The 20,452-nt window shown below is 49.0% G+C and overlaps 1 protein-coding gene across 2 annotated transcripts in view; it reads left to right on the top strand.

Moving 5' to 3' along the window:
* The first annotated feature begins 11,092 nt into the window (after window positions 1-11,092).
* SEMA4B (semaphorin 4B) overlaps window positions 11,093-20,452 on the top strand; it is a 44,051-nt gene continuing 34,691 nt past the window's right edge. For both annotated transcript variants that reach the window (XM_073013010.1, XM_073013012.1), the window contains exon 1: window positions 11,093-11,254. The gene's annotated coding sequence lies outside the window, so the exon portion shown is untranslated. The remainder of the gene's footprint in view (window positions 11,255-20,452) is intronic.

The following is a 20,452-nucleotide window of genomic DNA, read 5'->3' as shown; positions in this document are numbered from 1 at the left end:
TATTCTAAGAAAATAAAAGAAGTGAATAAAGATGGGTTTATCTTGCTCATAATAATGTAAATATTGAAAACCTAAATATCTAGCTAGAGGAGATTAGACAAACTATAGAAAGCTTTACTTATCTATCTAACTACAGGTAGATATTATGGGTGTAAATTATCCATTGAAATGTTAAATAGAACCAAAAAGAGCTAGTTCATGGCAGGGTTAGGCAAAAAATGAATAAATAAATAAGAGCAACAGGAATGTAAAAGCACATGTATCCTATGATCCATTTTCAAAAAAAGTTTATAAATACACACCTTGAAACTACGAAAGGATAAACACCAGAATTTTAGCAGTTATTAACTCTAGGGGATGGGAACATAAATTTATTTCTCTTTGTGCTTATCAGAATTTTCTTTTCTTTTTTTAATTTTTTTTTTTTTTTTTTTTTTTTTTTTTTTTTGAGATGGGGTCTCACTGTGTCACCCAGGCTGGAGTACAGTGCTCCAATCACAGCTCACTGCACTCTCAACCTCTCTGGGCTCGGATGATACTCTCACCTTAGCCTCCTGAATAGCTGGGACTACAGGTGTGCGTCACCACGCCCAGCTAATTTTTGTAATTTTTTGTAGAAAAAGAGTTTCACCATGTCACCCAGGCTGGTCTTGAACTCCTGGGATCAAATGGTCCATCCATCTCAGCCTCCCAAAGTGTCAGGTCCACAGGCCTGAGCCACCGCTCCTTGTCAGAATTTTCTAATTTTTCTACAAAGAACATGATTAAGTAATAAAAGACAAAGATTGTTTAAATATGTCTTCAGCCACTTTTTTTTTTTTGAGACAGGGTCTTGCTTTGTTGCCCAGGCTGGAGTGCAGTGGTGCAATGGCAGCAGTGGTGAACTGCCACCTCAACCTCGCAGGCTCGAGCCATCCTCCCACCTCAGCCTCCTGAGTAGCTGGGATGTGCCACCATGCCCAGCTAATTTTTAAATTTTTTTGTAGAGATGTTGCCCAGGCTGCTCTTGAATTCCTGGACTTAAACCATCCTCCCCTTTGCCCTCCCAAGGTGTTGGGATTACTGGTGTGAGCCACCACGCCCAGCTTCAGCCACTTCTTATTTTCTATAATATCGATGCTCAAGGTAATCTGTGGGCAGAGGTGACTGGACTTGAGGCTGGGATCAGGAGGCCTTGTTTTGTGCTTCGTGTGACCTCACCTGGCAGGGAGATATTTGCATCCACTTTTTACAGATAGATAACCGATGTGCAGAGAGGACCCATGCTGTGCTCAAGATCCCACAGTTCTTAGTGCCAGAGCTGGATTTTTTTTTTTTCTTTCTCTTTCTTTTTTTTTTTTTTTTTTGAGATGAAGTCTTGCTCCTGTCCCCCAGGCTGGAGTGCAATGGCGCGATCTCAGCTCACAGCAACCTCTGCCTCGCGGGTTCAAGCGGTTCTCCTGACTCAGCCTCCCAAGTAGCTGGTATTACAGGTGCCGGCAACCATACCCGGTTTTCTTTTTTTTTTCCTCTCTTTTTTTTTTTTTTTTTTTTTTTTTTTTTTAAGTAGAGACAGGGTTTCACCATGTTGGCCAGACTGGTCTCGAACTCCTGACCTCAGGTGATTCGCCCACCTCGGCCTCCCAAAGTGCTGGGATTACAGGCATGAGCCACCGCGCCCGGACTTGTTTTGGTTTTTTGAGATGGAGTCTCATTCTGTCGCCCAGGCTGGAGTGCAGTGGCGTGATCTCGGCTCACTGAAACCTCCACTTCCCGGGTTCAAGCGATTCTCCTGCCTCACCCTCCCGAGCAGCTGGGATTACAGGTGCCCACCACCATGCCCCGCTAATTTTTGTATTTTTAGTAAAGACAGTGTTTCACCATGTTGGCCAGGCTGGTCTCGTACTCCTGACTTCAGGTGATCCGCCCTTCTTGGCCTCCCAAAGGGCTGAGATTATAGGTGTGAGCCACCGTGCCCGGCCCCAGGGCTGGATTTTGAACCCAGGTTTCCTGATTCTGGTTAAGTATTTTCTCAACTACACCAGAGGTACCCTTTTCTGAGCCTCATCTCTAAAACAACAGGGTCAGGATACAGTCCCTTCCAGCTGAAATATTCAGTGTCCGCAGGAAGTTTTTCCCCTCCCCCATCACTCCTGGCAGGTCTACATTCCCGAACAGTTGGTGTATGTGCCCCATTTATCGGATGGGGCCGATAATTCCCTGGCCTGCGGGATTTCAGGCTGGGTTCGGACAACTCCAGCCTGCTCCATGGCCACAAAGAGGGTGAGGGTGGGGGTGCTCTATGGTTGGGCATCTGGCCGGGTGCCTGCAGAACCAGGCAAGAACTGCCCATGAAAGCTGGCTGCCTGCCGGGAACTTGTTGTCTTTCCATTTAAACAGACACTGGCTGTCTGTTGAGTTTCTGGAAACATCTGACCTTTTGCAGAGCATCTCAAGAGTTGTCAGGGAGGGCTGGAGGGAGGCTTCTCACTTTCTGTAAACGGTTTAACCCTTCCTACAAAACCCTTAACAATAAAAAGAAGAGGTCAATTTCCAGGGAACTAGAAAGGTTTGTCTGTCTTTTTGTTTGTTTGTTTGGTTGGTTGGTTGTTTTTGGGACAGGGTCTCGCTCTGTCGCCATGCTTGAATGCAGTGGCTTAATCTCGGCTCACTGCAACCTCCCAAGTTCAAGCGATTCTCCTGCCTCAGCCTCCTGAGTAGCTGGGACTACAGGCACGCGCCACCATGCCCAGTTAATTTCTGTATTTTTAGTAGATACGGGGTTTCACCATGTTGATCAGGATGGTCTCAATCTCCAAACCTTGTGATCTGCCCGCCTCGGCCTCCCAAAGTGCTGGGATTACAAGCGTGAGCCACTGTGCCCGGCCTGTTTGTCCTGTTTTGTTGGCTGGGGAGGTAGATCATGCCTGGGAGCAGGGAAGAGACATTGAGCGCAGAGACCTCCTGTGTAATTTTTTCGGATCCCCTGTTTCTGGGACTGGAGGCTGCAGCTGCCGGGGGAGTGAGGGGGAGGGGGTGGGTGAGATGGAGGTCCTGGAGGAAGGGGAGGGTCTGAAAGGAGGCAGCTCCCTCTGCCCTGAGCAGAGGCTCTACTGAGGACAAGAGTTTGGCCCACTAGATCAGGGACTACTTCTCTGCGGTAGTGAGCAATGTACTTTATCCTGCAAATGTTTTAGGGCACCTCCTATGTGCCAGACGCTATGTGAGACACTGGTGACATGACAGTGAGCAATCTTAGACAGACATGTCCCATGCCTTCGTGGAATGCCTTTTTTTTGGGGGGGGGGGACAGTCTCACTCTGTCACCCAGGCTGTAGTGCAGTGGTTCGATCTTGGCTCACCGCAACCTCCACCTCCCTGGTTCAAGCAATTCTCCTGCCTCAGCCTCCCAAGTAGCTAGGTCTACAGGCACACGCTGCCACGCCCAGCTAATTTTTTGTATCTTAGTAGAGACGGGGTTTCACCCTGTTACCCAGGCTGGTCTTGAACTCCTAAACTCAGGCAATCTGTCTGCCTCGGCCTCCCAAAGTGCTAGGATTACAGACGTGAGCCACCGTGCCCAGCCAGAATTCCCATTTTATGGAAGAGTAAACTGGGAGCACGAGCACAAATGTCAAAAAAGCCTTAAGTGCTATGAAGGAGACCTTAATGTAGGAAAGTCGGGGATGCTTTCCCAAGGAACCTTTTGAACAGAGACTTAAATCTTTACTGCTTGAAGATAGTGCACAGCATCGCCCTCATAGGGCACAGCATCGCCCTCATATTGAAATGTGTTAAAATGAAGAATCTTCAGCCCCACCCCAGACCTACAGTTTCTAAACGTGCTTTTTATTTTTATTTTTTTATTTTTTATTTTTATTTTTTTGAGACAGAATCTCACTCTTGGTGCCCAGGCTGGAGTGCAGTGGCACTATCTCAGCTCACTGCAACCTCTGCCTCCGGGGTTCAAGCGATTCTCCTACCTCAGTTTCCCGAGTAGCTGGGATTACAGGCGCTTGCCACCACACCCGGCTAATTTTTGTATTTTTATTAGAGACAGGGTTTCACTGTGTTGGCCAGGCTGGTGTCAAACTCCCGACCTCAGGTGATCCACCCACTTTGGCCTCCCATCGGAGGAGAGCAGTCTAGCTAAGAACCCTGGGGTGGGAAGGAGCTTGGAGCAGGATGTGAAAGTCAAGAAATATTTGTGAGTATTTGCAATTTTTTTTTTTTTTTTTTTCCGTAAGTGGGAAAGACTTGATGATGTTGAAAAGTCTTTAGGCCTTTGAATCTGGGAGGCGGAGGTTGCAGTGAGCTGAGATGGGGGTGCCACTGCACTCCAGCCTGAGTGACAGAGCGAGACTCCATCTAAAAAAAAAAAAAAAAAAAAAGTCTTTAGAAGTAAACCAGTTGAGAGGGAAGGAGTGGGAGACAAACTACAGTGGAAGGGTAGATAGGAGGAGGGGCAGTTTCTGTAGGACCAGCTTCCCAACCCCCAACCTCTGCTACTGGTTAGAATCACCTATAGCATTAAAAAATTTACAAGTGTTTGACTGGGCGCAGTGGTTCATGCCCATAATTCCAGCACTTTAGGAGACTGAAGCAGGGTGATCACTTGAGGTCAGAAGTTCGACACCAGCCTAGCTAACGTGATGAAACCCCGTCTCTACAAAAAATACAAAAATTAGCTGGGCATGTCGGTGGGCACTGGTAATCTCAGCTATTCTGGAGGCTGAGGCATGAATATCACTTGAACCCGGGAGGCAGAAGCTGCAGTGAGCCGAGATTGCAGCACTGCATTCTAGCCTGGGCAATAGTGCCAGAATCCATCTCAAAAAATCAAATAAATAAATATTGATGTTGGTTGGGTGCGGTGGCTCATGCCTGTAATTCCATCACTTTGGGGGTCAAGGTGAGCAGATTACCTGAGGTCAGGAGATCGAGGCCACCCTGGTCAACATGGTGAAACCCTGTCTCTACTAAAAATATAAAAATTAGCTGGGCATGGTGGCACATGCCTGAGTCCCAGCTACTCGGGAGGCTGAGGCAGGAGAATCACTTGAACCCAGGAGGTAGAGGTTGCAGTGAGCCAAGATTGTGCCATTGCACTCCAGCCTGGGTGACGGAGTGAAACTCCGTCAAACAAACAAACAAACAAACAAACAGACTGATACCTGGATTCACTCCCAGATAATCTGATTGAAATGATGTGCAGAATTGACCAGCTCCTCCAAGCAATTCCAATGCACAGCCAGGGTAGAGAACCATTACTTTGGTGGGAAGATGGCTAGGAGGGGACAGGGCGGTGGGGGGCTTGCAGGGAGTGGCTTGGAAGTGGATGAAGCCTGTTAAGTACCAAGGAGGGCCCATTTACCTAGGTTCCCAATTCAGAAAGGGCTTCAGATTTAGACTTTGCGTATTACTGCAAAATGTATTTGCACCTATAGCCATTGTACTTGCATATGTTAAAGAGCACTGTTTTGTTGTGTCTAAACACGTAAAATAACTGCATTTCTTGTAAACAGTAATGTAGAGAAAAAAGTCAATGAGTCAATGAGGTAGTCTCACGCCTGTAATCCCAGCACTTTGGGAGGCCAGTGTGGGTAGATCACCTGAGGTCGGGAGTTTGAGACCAGCTGTGGCCAACACGGTGAAACCCCGTCTCCACTAAAAATACAAAAAACTGGCCGGGCGCGGTGGCTCAAGCCTGTAATCCCAGCACTTTGGGAGGCCGAGACGGGCGGATCACGAGGTCAGGAGATCGAGACCATCCTGGCTAACACGGTGAAACCCCGTCTCTACTAAAAATACAAAAAAAAACTAGCCGGGCGAGGTGGCGGGCGCCTGTAGTCCCAGCTACTCCGGAGGTTGAGGCAGGAGAATGGCGTAAACCCGGGAGGCAGAGCTTGCAGTGAGCTGAGATCCGGCCACTGCAGTCCAGCCCGGGCTACAGAGCAAGACTCCGTCTCAAAAAAAAAAAAAAAAAAAACTAGCCGGGCGAGGTGGCGGGCGTCTGTAGTCCCAGCTACTCAGGAGGCTGAGGCAGGAGAATGGCGTGAGCCCGGGAAGCGGAGCTTGCAGTGAGCTGAGATCCGGCCACTGCACTCCAGCCTGGACGACAGAGCAAGACTCCGTCTCAAAAAATAAATAAATAAAAATAAATAAATAAATAAATAAATAAATAAACTCTAGTACATGCATTCCATGGGATACTACTCAGTAATAAAAAGGAAAGAACTGTTGATACACACGATGACTTGGATATATCTCAAAGGCATTGTGATTATTGAAAAAAGCCAATCTCTGCACTCTAGGCTGAATGACAGAGAGAGACATTGTCTTAAAAAAAATTTTTTTAAAGAAAAAGGAGGCCGGGCGCGGTGGCTCACGCCTGTAATCCCAGCACTTTGGGAAGCCGAGGTGGGCGGATCACGAAGTCAGGAGTTCAAGACCAGCCTGACCAACATGATGAAACCCCTTCTCTACTAAAAATACAAAAATTAGCTGGGCCTGGTGGTGCGTGCCTGTAATCCCAGCTACTTGGGAGGTTGAGACAGGAGAATCGCTTGAACCTGGGAGACGGAGGTTGCAGGGAGCCAAGATCAGGCCTCTGCACTCCAGCCTGGGCGACAGAACAAGACCCTGTCTCAAAAAAAAAAAAAAAAAAAGAAAAAAAAGAAAAAGGAAAAACCCAATCTCAAAAGATTATGCACTATATTTACATAACATTCTTGAAATAACAAAACTATACAGATGGAGGCCGGGCGCGGTGGCTCAAGCCTGTAATCCCAGCACTTTGGGAGGCCGAGACGGGCGGATCACGAGGTCAGGAGATCGAGACCATCCTGGCTAACACGGTGAAACCCCGTCTCTACTAAAAAAATACAAAAAATTAGGCGGGCACCTGTAGTCCCGGCTACTCGAGAGGCTGAGGCAGGAGAATGGCGTAAACCCGGGAGGCAGAGCTTGCAGTGAGCTGAGATCCAGCCACTGCACTCCAGCCCGGGCGACAGAGCAAGTCTCCGTCTCAAAAAAAAAAAAAAAAACTATACAGATGGAGAAGAGATTAATGGTTGTGAGGGAACAGTGACAGGAGTGTGACTATAAAGAGGTACCATGAAGGATTACCCCACGGGGATGGAACAGTTCTTGATGGTGGTGGTTGGTACACAAATGCATTCATGGATTCAAATTACGTAAAACTATACACACATATGTATGTCCATGCACAAATAAGTGCATGCAAACACTGAACGATAAGGTCTGCAGTCTATTTACAGCATTGACCAATGTCAATTTCTCGATTTTGCTATTCTGCTACAATTATATAAGTTCATCACTGGGGAAAGCTGGTTAAGTGTTCATGGGACACTATGTACTATTTTTGCAACTTCCTGTGAATCTATAATTATTTCAAAATTAAAAAGTTAACAGGCCAGGAGTGGTGGCTCAGGCCTGTAATCCCAGCACATTGGGAAGCCGAGGCAGGCAGATCACAACGTCAGGAGATCAAGACCATCCTGGCCAACATGGTGAAACGCCGTCTCTACTAAAAATTCAAGAAAAATTAGCCAGACAAGGTGGCGGGTCCCTGTAGTACCAGCTACTTGAGAGGCTGAGGCAGGAGAATCGTTTGAACCCAGGAGGCAGAGGTTGCAGTGAGCCAAGATCATGCCCCTGCACCCCAGTCTGACGACAGAGCCAGACTCCATTTCAAAAAACAAAAAAAGTTAACAAAAACATGTATCTAATTCTAAAATTACACATTTTAAAGAACGTGTAAGAACAATAACATGTATATTAAACACTTTAATGGTTTTCTATCGGGAGAGGGAGCGGGAGGAGGAATGACGATAAAAGGAAACAAACAGCTACATTAATCAAGGGTCCCTGTGCAGACAAATGATAATAATGTGCTGTGAACCGAAAAGGTATTAACTCAAACGTCTCTGCACCTGAGGTCCTGCAGAGAGGAAAGGGTATGTGTATTGGGGGTCGGGGGAGGAGATGGGAGAAGGTGGGATCAATAACATTAAAGACAGGGCTTTATTTCAACAACATTAAAGATTTTTCCCTTTATTCAACAGAAGACTGGAGGAAGTTGGAGGAGGAGAAGGATCAGGAAAAGGGAGGAGGGAGAAGGCGCCGGAGTCGGCAGTGGAAAGTACTCTTCTGGTCTGGGGACCAGTAGCCGAATCCCTGCGGAGCTCTGAGGCCCCACGGGGGAGTCCTAGTTTCCAGGTGCTCTTCTGAGCAGTGATGCGCCCAAGGTGCTCTCTGTGCTGGAAAATTGGAAGTGCTGATTTTAATTTTTATTAAATCTGTTTTTAATAATTTTAATATTTTTTTCTAGAGGGTGTTATGGAGAAAGAAGTGCTGATTTTTAACATAGCCTCTTGCAAGGCACAGCTTGCAGGGGCTGGGTGACCTTAGGCAAGACCTCTAATTTAGCTGTGCTTTCCATATCCTTAGCAAGGAGTGTCCCCACCCCAGCACTGTTTGAAAGGCAGAGCTAATAAGAGGATTGAGAGGATTTTAAAAGTCGTTTGCACAAGTTCACGGCCTTAGTTATAAACACAGTACATATTGCTACTAATTGGATGACTATAAGGAGGAAGGCAGAATAAAAAGGGCAAAAGGAAATAATTCAGGAAGTGCATAAACATTTATTGACAGGGATGCTTATCTCAACATTACTTAAGATAATAAACAATTAGAAACAACTTAAATATCCACTTGATTAAACATGTATGCTACATTCGTGTGATAGAATACATAAAAATGAAAGTATGCAAGAATTCTTTTATTTATTTATTTGTTTGTTTGTTTGTTTGTTTGTTTGTTTTGAGATGGAGTCTCACTCTGTTGCCCAGGCTGGAGTGCAGTGGTGTGATCTCAGCTCACCGTAACCTCTGCTTCCTGGGTTCAAGCGATTCTCCTGCTTCAGTCTCCTGAGTAGCTGGGATTACAGGCGGGCACCACCATGCCCGGCTAATTTTTGTATTTTTAGTAGAGATGGGGCTTTACCCCATCTCTACTAAATACCCCATGTATTTTTAGTAGAGACGGAGTTGGTCCAAGTTGGTCTCGAACTCCTGACCTTGTGATCAGCCCACCTCGGCCTCCTAAAGAGCTGAGATTACAGGCGTGAGCAAGAATTTTTAATGTTATAGAAAAATGTGATATAGGCTGGGTGCTGTGGCTCACATCTGTAATCCCAGCACTTTGGGAGGCCAAGGCAGGCAGATCACTTGAGGTCAGAACTTCGAGACCAGCCTGGCCAACATGGTGAAACTCCATCCCTACTAAAAATACAAAAATTATCTGGGTGTGGTGGTGGGTACCTGTAATCCCACCTACTTGAGAGACTGAGGCAGGAGAATCGCTTGAATCTGGGAGGCAGAGGTTACAGTGAGCGGAAATCGCACCACTGCACTCTAGCCTGTGCAACAAGAGCAAGACTCTATCTCAAAAAAAAAAAAAAAAGAAAAGAAAAACGTAAAATAATGCTGTCTTAAGTAAAAGTTAGAAAAAAGTATGTACTGAATCATCTTTTTTCTAAGAGATGTAAGTGTATACTTATGCATAGGAAACACACAGGAAGATATTCACCAAAATATTAACACCAGTACACCTAAGACTTGTGCAGTTTACTACATGCAAATCAATCTCAATTTTTAAAAAGTTTTTAAAAATATTAATGCTGCCAGCCGGATGTGGTGACTCACACCTGTAATCCCAGCACTTTGGGAGGCCGAGGCAGACGGATCACGAGGTCAGGAGTTCAAGACCAGCCTGGCCAATATTGTGAAACCCCGTCTCTATTAAAAATACAAAAATTAGCCGGGCGTGGTGGCAGACGCCTGTAATCCCAGCTACTTGGGAGGCTGAGGCAGGAGAATTGCTTGAACCCAAGAGGCAGAGGTTGCAGTGAACTGAGATAGAGCCACTGCACTCCAGCCTGGGTGACAGAGCAAGACTCTCGGAAAAAAAAAAAAAAAATGAACGGCCGATGCTGATGTGTAGGTAAAATGAAATTATGAGTGATATTATTTTTAATTGTGTTTTTCTGTTGTCTAACTTTCTTGTACTAAATATGTGTTTACTTTTATAGAGAGGTAACAAAAGTAATCACTTTTTTCTTTTTCTGGAGGAGCTAGGCAGCAATTCCCGGAGAGGAAAGGCTGCAGAAGGACAATGTACACTTAGGCCAGGCCCGCCCGGCCTTGGAACGGGCTGCCACTTGGCCTCTGGTTTCTGCAGTCCCTTGACCAGCCAGCTCAGGCCAGCTCAGCCACTTACAAGTCCAGAACTGGTTGTTTCAGTAACCGCCCTGAAAGCTGCTGTTGCTTTCCTGGAAGATAGGAGCACCAGGATGCAAGAGCTGGAGAGGGAGGAGCCAAGGTCACTTGATAAATGCGGGATATTTATAACCCTATCTTTCACCCCTCCTGCGGATCTCCGTTTCGATTTACTCTCTGAGCACGCCCGCCCACTGCATGGTAAGGGAGCAGTGAGCAGCATTTATCTCGGGTGGAGACGTGTGGTTTCACAGAGTGTGGCTCTGCCCTCCTCTCACTTGCCTCCTTCTGTAAACAATACTACCATTCTTGAGAGCCGACCATGCGCAGGTGTGTGCCTCCACCATTGCATTTCCCACCACAACCTTGTGAGGTCTCTCGTGTTCTGATGCCCACTTTATAGATGAAAAACTCAAGGCTCAGAGAGGTTAAGGAACTCGTCCTAGGTAACACAGCCAGTTAGGTGAGAGTGGATCTAGGATTTCAACCCGGGCCAGCCCAGACTCCAGCTAGTGAGGCCGCCCCCTGTGGCCCAGGTCCAGCGAGGCCGAGTCTCCCAAGGTGAAGGACCGCACAGTCCCTTGGGCTCCACGGCTAACTTGGGCCGACAAGCGGTCGTGGCGAGGGGGACCCGACAGGCCAGGGTGGTCGTGGCATCGAGTCCAGCGTTGCTGCAAATGGCCAGGGGCCGGGGCCGGTGGCGGTGGTGGGGCAGGGGGCACGACCCGCGCATCTGGGAAGTCCCGGAGGCGCCCTGCGGACAATTCCCGTAAACAGGGGCGGGACGGGGCGGGGCTTGGCGGGGGCCCAGCATTTCCTGGGACGCCGCGCCGCACCGAGGCTGTGCGCCCGAGACTCTGGGTCCCCAGGGACGGCGCTGGGCTGGCCTGGCAAGGGGGACGAGTCAGTGGACACTGTGGGAAGAGCGGCCCCGCGGGGGGTGATGACCGTGCGCTGGCCCTGACTCACTACAGGTAGGCGCGGGGGGTGCCCGGCGAGGTGGGAGCCGCGGCCTGGGAGGTGGCGGACCAGGCGGAAACCCCCGCGCAGCCGCCGCCCCCACCCCTGCACCCGCACCTCCCGCCCGGCCCCTCTCCCCAGAGGGCGCCACCTGCACGCTCTGATGGGCACTGGCGGCCGCCGCCGGGGGAGCCTGTTACCATGGCAGCGCAGGAGGCTGGGCCCATGTTCTCTTGGCCACCGGGGGCCTTTGAGCAGCGTTCACATCGCGCCAGTGCACCACCCCTACTCCTAAATCCGGGACCTGGCCCTGGGGGGAAGTCATTTGGAATTCGGAAAAGGCCTGGGTCCCTACGGAATGGTAGTGGGTATGACCTCCGAGTTAGGCCCTTTGTCAGGGCTTCTTTCTTGTCACTGAGCACCAAGGTGGTGGATACAAGGCTAGAAGAAGGAAGTTGGGGTTCAGGGCATGAAGCTGCTGTTGCGACTACTCGGGAGTTACTCTGGTCTATCAAAAAGGCGCAGGACCCCTGGGTCACCTCGGGAAGGTCATCAAACCTCTGCCCACATTTCCTCATCTGTAATATGAGTATGTTATTTGAGTTAAACAGTTCTTCTAAAGGTTGAAATGCCTTAAAATTTTGTGTGGGAAGCAAACAAAGTTTTAAAAAGTTTTTTTCCCACAATGCCTTAGAACTGGAAAAGATTTAGCAATCACCTTGGCCCAACCCTCCTCATTTTCATAAGGAAAACTGAACCCAGAGAGATTAAATCGCTTCCCAAGATGACAATGAGTTAGTGGGAAGGTCAGAATTTGAACTCAGGTCATGGCCATTTCTTTTGGTGATTATACTTTTTTTTTTTTGAGACATGGTCTTGCTCTATCCCCCAGGCTGGAGTGCAGTGGTGGGATCTTGGCTCACTGCAACCTCCACCTCCCGGGCTCAAGTGATTCTCCTGCCTCAGCCTCCCAAGTAGCTGGAACTACAGGCATGCACCACCATGCCCAGCTAATTTTTGTATTTTTAATAGAGACAGGGTTTCACCATGTTGGCTAAGCTGGTCTCCAACTCCTGAGCTCAGGTGATGCGCCCACTTTGGCCTCCCAAAGTCCCTGGTTTATAGGCTTGAGCCACCACGCCTGGCCTTTTTGGAGATTATGCTTTCTGAAGCTCAGGAAAATCTGGGATATGTCTCCTTGCACCTGGGGCTCAAACTGTTGGTGACAGGCAATCTAAATATGGGGACATTGGCCAGGCATGGTGGCTCACACCTGTAATCCCAGCACTTTTGGAGGTCGAGGTGGGTGGATCACCTGAGCTCAGGAGTCTGAAACAAGCCAGGTCAACATGGTAAAACCTCATCTCTAGTAAAAATACAAAAATTAGCCGGGTGTGGTGTCGTGTGCCTGTAATTCCAGCTACTCAGGAGGCTGAGGCAGGAGAATGGCTTGAACCTGGGAGGTGGGGGTTGCAGTGACCTGAGATTGTGCCACTGCTCTCCGGTCTGGGTGACAGAGCAAGACTCTGTTTCAATAAATAAATAAATAAAATAAGGCTGGGCGTGGTGGCTCATGCCTGTAATCCCAGCACTTTGGGAGGCCAAGGCAGGTGGATCACCTGAGGTCAGGAGTTCGAGACCAGCCTGACCAACATGGAGAAACCCCATCCCTACTAAAAATACAAAATTAGCCGGGCGTGGTGGTGCATGCCTGTAATCGCAGCTACTTGGGAGGCTGAGGCAGGAGAATCGCTTGAACCTGGGAGGCGGAGGTTGCCGTGAGCCAGCTGAGATTGCGATTGCATTCCAGCCTGGGCAACAAGAGTAAAACTCCATCTCAAAAAACAAACAAACAAAAAAATAAAATTAAATGAAAATTAAAAATTAAAATAAATAAGGGTTGGGGACATTGGCAACAGTTGAACTAAAGATGGGAAATGGAGGCTTGTGCCTTGGGGAGAGCTGAGTCTCTCTTCCTGCTTCGTGGGTCTTGTGCCTTGAGGCTCCTGCTTTAATGTAGTATCTGACTACATTGGACGGGATGGTCCAATATAAGTCCCTAGGAGCCAAGCATTCAGCCACTCTCCAAAATACCATCTCTTCTGATGCCAGCAAAGCTGGTGAGCCTGGAGCTAAGCAAGAAAACTGTTTAGCTTCCCTAAAGCAGGGAGGTGGGACTCTAGTCCTGCCTCTATCAGTGTGGTGCTGTTTCCTTTGAAAGGGTAACAGAAAAGTGGGGGGAAAGATCCAGGAAGGAAAACTTGAATGGATCCTTTGGAAACGATTTGAGACAGTCAGCTAGAGCAGAAAACATTTGCTGGGTACCTGCTATTTCCATATTCTGTCCTGGGGCTGGAGATGAAAAACCTGAGTTAGGCAGGCCTTGTCCCTGCATTCAAGGAGCTTGTAGAAGAGAAGGGAAGAGAGGGATGTGATGTGTAAATGAGTAGTTCACTGCAGCATAATGAGGTCCTAATAGGAATATGAGCAGAGTGCAGAGGGAACTCACAGGAGCAACTGTGGAAATTAGTTGAAAACAGCAGGATTCTAGCCTGTGCAGCCTGGGAGCACTTCTAGAACTCTGCCAAATTGGCCCTGGCCACTACCTTTGTTGGAAACAAAGGATAAGGGAGTGAAAGTGTCTAAAGAAATGTGGGGGCCGGATGCAGTGGACCACGCCTGTAATCCTAGCACTTTGGGAGGCCAAGGCAGGCAGATCACAAGGTCAGGAGATCGAGACCAGCCTGATCAACGTGGTGAAATCTTGTCTCTACTAATTAGCCGGGCATGGTGGTGCATGCCTGTAATCCCAGCTACTCAGGAGGCTGAGGCAAGAGAATCACTTGAACCCGGAAGGCGGAGGTTGCAGTGAGCTGAGATCATGCCATTGCACTCCAGCCTGGGCGACAGAATGAGACTCCATCTCAAAAAAAAAAAAAAAAGAAAAAGAAACGTGGGCCAGGCATGGTGGCGCATACCTACAATCCCAGCACTTTGGGAGGCCAAGGTGGGTAGATCACTTGAGTCCAGAAGTAGTTCAAGACCAGCCTGGGCAACATGGTGAAACTCGGTCTGTACAAAAAATACAAAAATTAGCCGAGCATGGTGGCCCACGGCTGTAGTGTCAGCTATCCGTTAGGCGCTAAGGTAGAAGGTGAGCCAAGGGAGGTTGAGGTTGTAGTGAGCCATCATCCTGCCACTGCATTCCAGCTTGGGCAACAGAGTGAGACACTGTCTCAAAATAAAATAAAATAAATAAAATAAAATAAATAATAAAATAGCCAGCCGAGGTGGCTCATGCCTGTAATCCTAGCATTTTGGGAGGTCAAGGCGGGTAGATCACCTGAGGTCAGGGGTTCAAGACCAGCCTGGCCAACATGGTAAAACCCTGTCTCTACTAAAAATACAAAAATTAGCCAGGCGTGGTGGCATGTGTCCGTAATCCCAGCTACCCAGGAGGCTGAAGCAGGAGAATTGCTGGAACCCGGGAGGTGGAGGCTGCAGTGAGCTGAGATTGCATCACTGCACTCCAGCCTGGGCAACAGAACAAGACTCCGTCTCAAAATAAATAAATAAATAAATAAATAAATAAATAAATAAATAAATAAATAAATAAAATGTAGATCAGAATGGTTATTCTCTGAAATAACAGTTTAAAGGATCCTGATAAACTAAGCTCTGTGAAGGCAGCAGCCTTGTCAGTTTCCTTAACCTTGAGCAATGCTTAGAAGGCAGCAAATGCACAGGAAATATGTGTTGCATGAATGAAAGAAGGAAGGGAGGGGGAAGGAAGGTAAAGGAGGAAGTGAGCAAGGGAAGGAAGGGAGAGGAGAGGAATGAAGGAAGGAAGCAAAGGTAGGAAGGAGGGAGGGAAGGAAAGAAGGAAGGACAGACATTGGCTTATATTATCAGAAGAGGTGGATGGCTATAACTTGAGACAAAATGTGGTTGAAATTCTGACTATAGGTTGAATATCTATATGGGTTCTGGAGTCAGCAGATCTGGGTTGTGGTCCTAGTCCTGACTTATCACTTGTGTGACCTTAGTAAGTTCTGGAACCTCTCTGTGCCCCAATTTCTCACTTCTGAAATGGGAATACAATAATAACTCATATCTCACCCTGTTGTGAGAATTAACTAACTGATTGAATGTAAAAGTTTGGTACAGTCCTTACTTATAGTAGGTGCTCAATAAATATTAATTAGCTATATAAATGACAATTTTGATGTAGGTGGAAAGAATTTGCCAAATATTTCGTGTCAAGGTTATATAACTATTGCAAACTGAGGTATAATTTTTTTTTTCTGACAAAGGCTAATTTTGAAAGTTCCCTGTGTCTGCAGACTAACACACCTTAGAGAAATGGTTTTTCGCCGGGCGCGGTGGCTCAAGCCTGTAATCCCAGCACTTTGGGAGGCTGAGACGGGCGGATCACGAGGTCAGGAGATCGAGACCATCCTAGCTAACTCGGTGAAACCCCGTCTCTACCAAAAAATACAAAAAAAAAAACTAGCCGGGCGAGGTGGCGGGCGCCTGTAGTCCCAGCTACTCGGGAGGCTGAGGCAGGAGAATGGCGTAAACCCGGGAGGCGGAGCTTGCAGTGAGCTGAGATCCGGCCACTGCACTCCAGCCTGGGCGACAAAGCAAGACTCCGTCTCAAAAAAAAAAAAAAAAAAAAAAAAGAGAAATGGTTTTTCACTTTTTTCGGGGGAGAGTGGGGGCTGGTAGCAAAGAGCTTTTGAAATTAAACGAAAGCTCTGATTCCCTCTCTCCTGAAATGGCATCTCATTCTTGGGGTTCACAGCTCCCTGAAGCCCACCCTTGTGGTGAAGGGGCTCCCTGCTCTGCTGCCCTGCTCACAGGCTGTAGTGAAAGAACTCAGGCAGCATTCATAGAAGAGGTGGCTGGGAGGAGCAAGCAGGGTCAGCTGTCTTTCAAGGGGTTTGTGGAAACCAAAAGATGAGATGGCTAGAGATAAGCCCTTGTGGCTCCATGGGTGGGTCCCCTTAGAGCCTACTCTCCTGCTAGGGCCAAGCTGGGCTCACTCAGAACCTTGTGGGCTCCAGAGTCCCTGGTGTGGTGCCCACCAGCCAGACCCTCATTCACAGTGCATAAATGGTGCTCCGGGGTGGCTGCCGTGTGAGATTCCTGTCCAGGCACGGATCTTTGGTGCCACCCTCACATCAGTTTTCTGTGCATGTTGTCTCCTAATACCACTGCTTTAGGGTGGCAAGTGGGCACACTGCCACAGGTGGTGCATTCCTCAGAACCTCCACCCTGGCAAAGCAGGGTGAGAGTACAGCCTACAGAGCCTTAGGAAATCCGTGGCAACCTGTCTGTGCATCTCCGCCACCCTGCTAGGCATACCTGTTCCTGCCTACTCTCTGGGATCAGCATCAGAACCAAGAGCAAGACTCTGTCTGGGAGTAACAGTGGCAGCCACCAGGTGACCTGAGGTGATGGGGAAACTCCAGGGTCAGAGAGCTCCTCCTCCCTGGGAAGGAAGAGGCAGAGGGGAGAGCCTTGGGCCTTTGGGAAGGAAGGTTGGTTTCCTGAGGTGGAGGGAGGGCCCTGTCCTGTTCTTCTTTCCCCTCACAGGGTAATAGCTAGGGGTCTGGGGCTCAGACTGGGATTTTAGAGGGAATAACTCCATAGCAAATGGAGAGGTAGATTCCTGACTTCATGGGATCTTTGGAACCAGGATATGTGTTTGTGTGTGTGAGTGTGTGTTCTGTGTGTGTGTCCAGTGTCTTGCTCTGTGTGTGTGTGTGTCAGTGTCTTGCTCTGTGTGTGTGTGTGTTGCTCTGTGTGTGTATGTGTCAGTGTCTTGCTCTGTGTGTGTGTGTCAGTGTCTTGCTCTGTGTGTGTGTGTGTGTGTTGCTCTGTGTGTGTGTGTCAGTGTCTTGCTCTGTGTGTGTGTGTGTTGCTCTGTGTGTGTGTGTGTGTCAGTGTCTTGCTCTGTGTGTGTGTGTGTCAGTGTCTTGCTCTGTGTGTGTGTGTCAGTGTCTTGCTCTGTGTGTGTGTTGCTCTGTGTGTGTGTGTGTGTCAGTGTCTTGCTCTGTGTGTGTGTGTGTCAGTGTCTTGCTCTGTGTGTGTGTGTCAGTGTCTTGCTCTGTGTGTGTGTTGCTCTGTGTGTGTGTGTGTTGCTCTGTGTGTGTGTGTGTTGCTCTGTGTGTGTGTGTGTGTTGCTCTGTGTGTGTGAGTCAGTGTCTTGCTCTGTGTGTGTGTGTGTTGCTCTGTGTGTGTGTCAGTGTCTTGCTCTGTGTGTGTGTTGCTCTGTGTGTGTGTGTGTTGCTCTGTGTGTGTGTGTGTTGCTCTGTGTGTGTGTGTGTGTTGCTCTGTGTGTGTGAGTCAGTGTCTTGCTCTGTGTGTGTGTGTGTTGCTCTGTGTGTGTGTCAGTGTCTTGCTCTGTGTGTGTGTCAGTGTCTTGCTCTGTGTGTGTGTATGTGTCAGTGTCTTGCTTTGTGTGTGTGTCAGTGTCTTGCTCTGTGTGTGTGTGTCAGTGTCTTGCTCTGTCTCCGAAGCTGGAGGTGCCATCATGACTCATTGCAGCCTCTACATCTCAGGCTGAAGTGATCCTTACACCTCAGCCTTCCAAGTAGCTGATACCACAGGAGCACACCACCAGACCTGGCTAATTTTTCATTTATTTTTTGTAGAGACCGGGTCTTCCTATGTTGCCAGTCTAGTCTCCCCTGGACAGGCGAGTGGGTGCAAAGGCAGAGGCAGACAGCAGCTCCTGAACTCGTATTGGGGAGTAGAGGAGTGACAGTGGCAACTTCATGTTCTACCCTGTCAGGGCAGGGACAGGTTGAGCCCTGCTGATTGCCCCACAGCCCTGTGGGGCGGGGGGATCTCCTCCCAGGGAGTGGCCAGCTCAAGCCCCAACAGGCCCCAGTGGGGGTGGTGCTGGGTGTCGGGCTCCTCACCACAGCGGGCGCACCTGGGACTTGGGCTGGGCAGGCCGGTTCTTTCTGCCCATGAGAGTTGCAGCCTCCGCACCAGCTTTTCAGGAGGTGGCTGAACTTGAGGGAGTACCCAGAAGGGGGTCCTCAGAGATGGGCACCTAAGATATTTCAGAGTTGTTGACACCATGGGGCAACTTTCAGATGGGGAAGTGAACCAATAACGTAGCAGGCATGGCCTTGTTCACTGAGCATTCACTACATGCCAGTGCTGCCCGTGGCTTTATATGTACTCTCTCCAGCCACCCATGAAGTGCTGCTCATAGCACTCCGTCTTAGATGAAGAAGCTGAGGTTCAGAGTGATTGTGTGGTTTGCTAAAAGTCCACAAAATACGGAAGGTGCTGAATTCTTCTGACAAAAAAACCTGTATGCTTAACCACTAGATTCTACCACCTCCAGGAGCAAGAAAAACAAGAGGCCAGTAGCGGGGAAAATGGTTTGGGGAATGGAGATGAAGCCATTTATTTACATTTGTTGCCAGACCCTGGGTAAAAGCTGCCATTGAGTTTTGAAGGCAGTATAAGTGTTGACCCGGGGTGGATGCCCTCTGCTGCAGAAGGCGCTGGCCCAAGGAAGCTCCCAGCCCTGAGGACTTGGCAGCCATTGGCTGATTTGAAAGTATACACAGGGTGTGCCAGCTGGTGTCGCTTCCTCTTCAACATGTATTGATGCTGCAGCTGAGCTGTTGCCCAGCCCCTGGGGAGAAGACACCAGCAGTGTGCCCAGCCAGGGCAGGGTGGAGAGCTGCAGCTGCAAGTTGGCATAAGAGGAGGGCTCAGGGCTACAAGGGGTGGTGGTGGGGGGCCAAGGCCTAGAGAGCTGGGCTGCAGCCAGTGTATGTCTGCGAGGCCTTGCTGGGCAGCCTGCCAAGCTCCTCCCCATTCCCAGCCTGCACCCGAGAATGGGGAGGAGCTTGAGTGCTACCCCAGGAGGGGGCGGGTGGGACCTTTGGGTTCAAGCTCCACTGGGCTTGGCAGGAGGCCCCTCCCCCACAGTCAGCAAACAAAGTAATGACTCCCAGAGTAGAACTGTGGAAGCCAGAGATCTAGGTTCCCCTGGGTGGGAATTAGAGCAGGCAGACCTGGCCAGGAGCCACCTGGCAGGGGCCATCCGTGTCCAAGGACATGGCCTGCATGCAGCTGGGCAGAGGCTGTACCCATGGATGATTAATGGGTATTGATCACTGGGGAGGCCAAATGTAGCCTGGACACTGCTGGCACTTGCCCTGCGTCTGTTCCCTTTGTACTGGGCAGGGTAGAGAAGCAGCAAGGACATGTGTTCATTTGCTTTATACTTTTAGCCATGCTTCCCTTTATTTTCTTTCCCTTGTAGCTTTTTTTTTTTTTTTTTTTTTTTTTTTGAGACAGAGTCTTGCTCTCGTCACTGAGGCTGGAGTGCAGTGGCACGATCTCAGCTCACTGCAACCTCCGCCTCCTGGGTTCAAGCAATTCTCCCGCCTCAGCCTCCCGAGTAACAGGGATTACAGCCTCATGCCACCAAGCCCGGCTAATTTTTGTATTTTTAGTAGAGATGGGGTTTTGCCATGTTGGCCAGGCTGGTCTCGAACGCCTGACCTTGTGATCCTCCCACCTCAGCCTCCCATAGTGCTGAGATTACAGGTGTGAGCCACCATGCCTGGCCTCGTTTGGGCCTCTTTATAATGGATTCCTGTGCACAGTTTATCTCTCATTCTTGTGCTTCTGTCCTTATGTGTGTATGTCTGTGTGTATGAAAGAGAGAAAAAGGAGGAAGGTCCATGGGGAGGAGGTGCCAGAGCGTGTATGAAGAAGGGGCTAGCCTTGATGATGACTTCATATTGCTGGCCGGGGCACAGAGGAAGCAGTGCTTTTCTTTTCGTCTCTTATTTTGGTACTCCCTTTCCAAGCTGCCTCCTGAGCTCTTTATAAACACTGGCATTCTGGCCGAGAAAGACTCGCCAACATCCAAGAGTGGCAAAGGGGAACAGGAGACACATCGTTGGCTTGGGAACCGCTCCCGCTCGCAGGAAGTCAGCTCACAGGAGATTTTTCTCTGTCAGTGTCCTCCTGTGGTTTCTAGTCTGGGGAGAACACATCAGCACACTAACGGAAGAAAGGGGAGCCCGCGAAGACCAAGGCTGCCGCGCTGAGGGTGTGGATTTGAGGGCTCTTCTCCAGGCTGACAGTTGGGATCCTCATTTTGTCAGCCCTGTGGAGTTCCTACTAGAGTGCCATGCAAGGCAGCGGGGGTTTGGAAGACGGAAGTC

Source organism: Chlorocebus sabaeus, chromosome 29, assembly GCF_047675955.1.
Source record: "Chlorocebus sabaeus isolate Y175 chromosome 29, mChlSab1.0.hap1, whole genome shotgun sequence".
NCBI classification, from domain to species: domain Eukaryota; kingdom Metazoa; phylum Chordata; class Mammalia; order Primates; family Cercopithecidae; genus Chlorocebus; species Chlorocebus sabaeus.
This window is presented reverse-complemented; position numbering and strand designations above follow the sequence as displayed.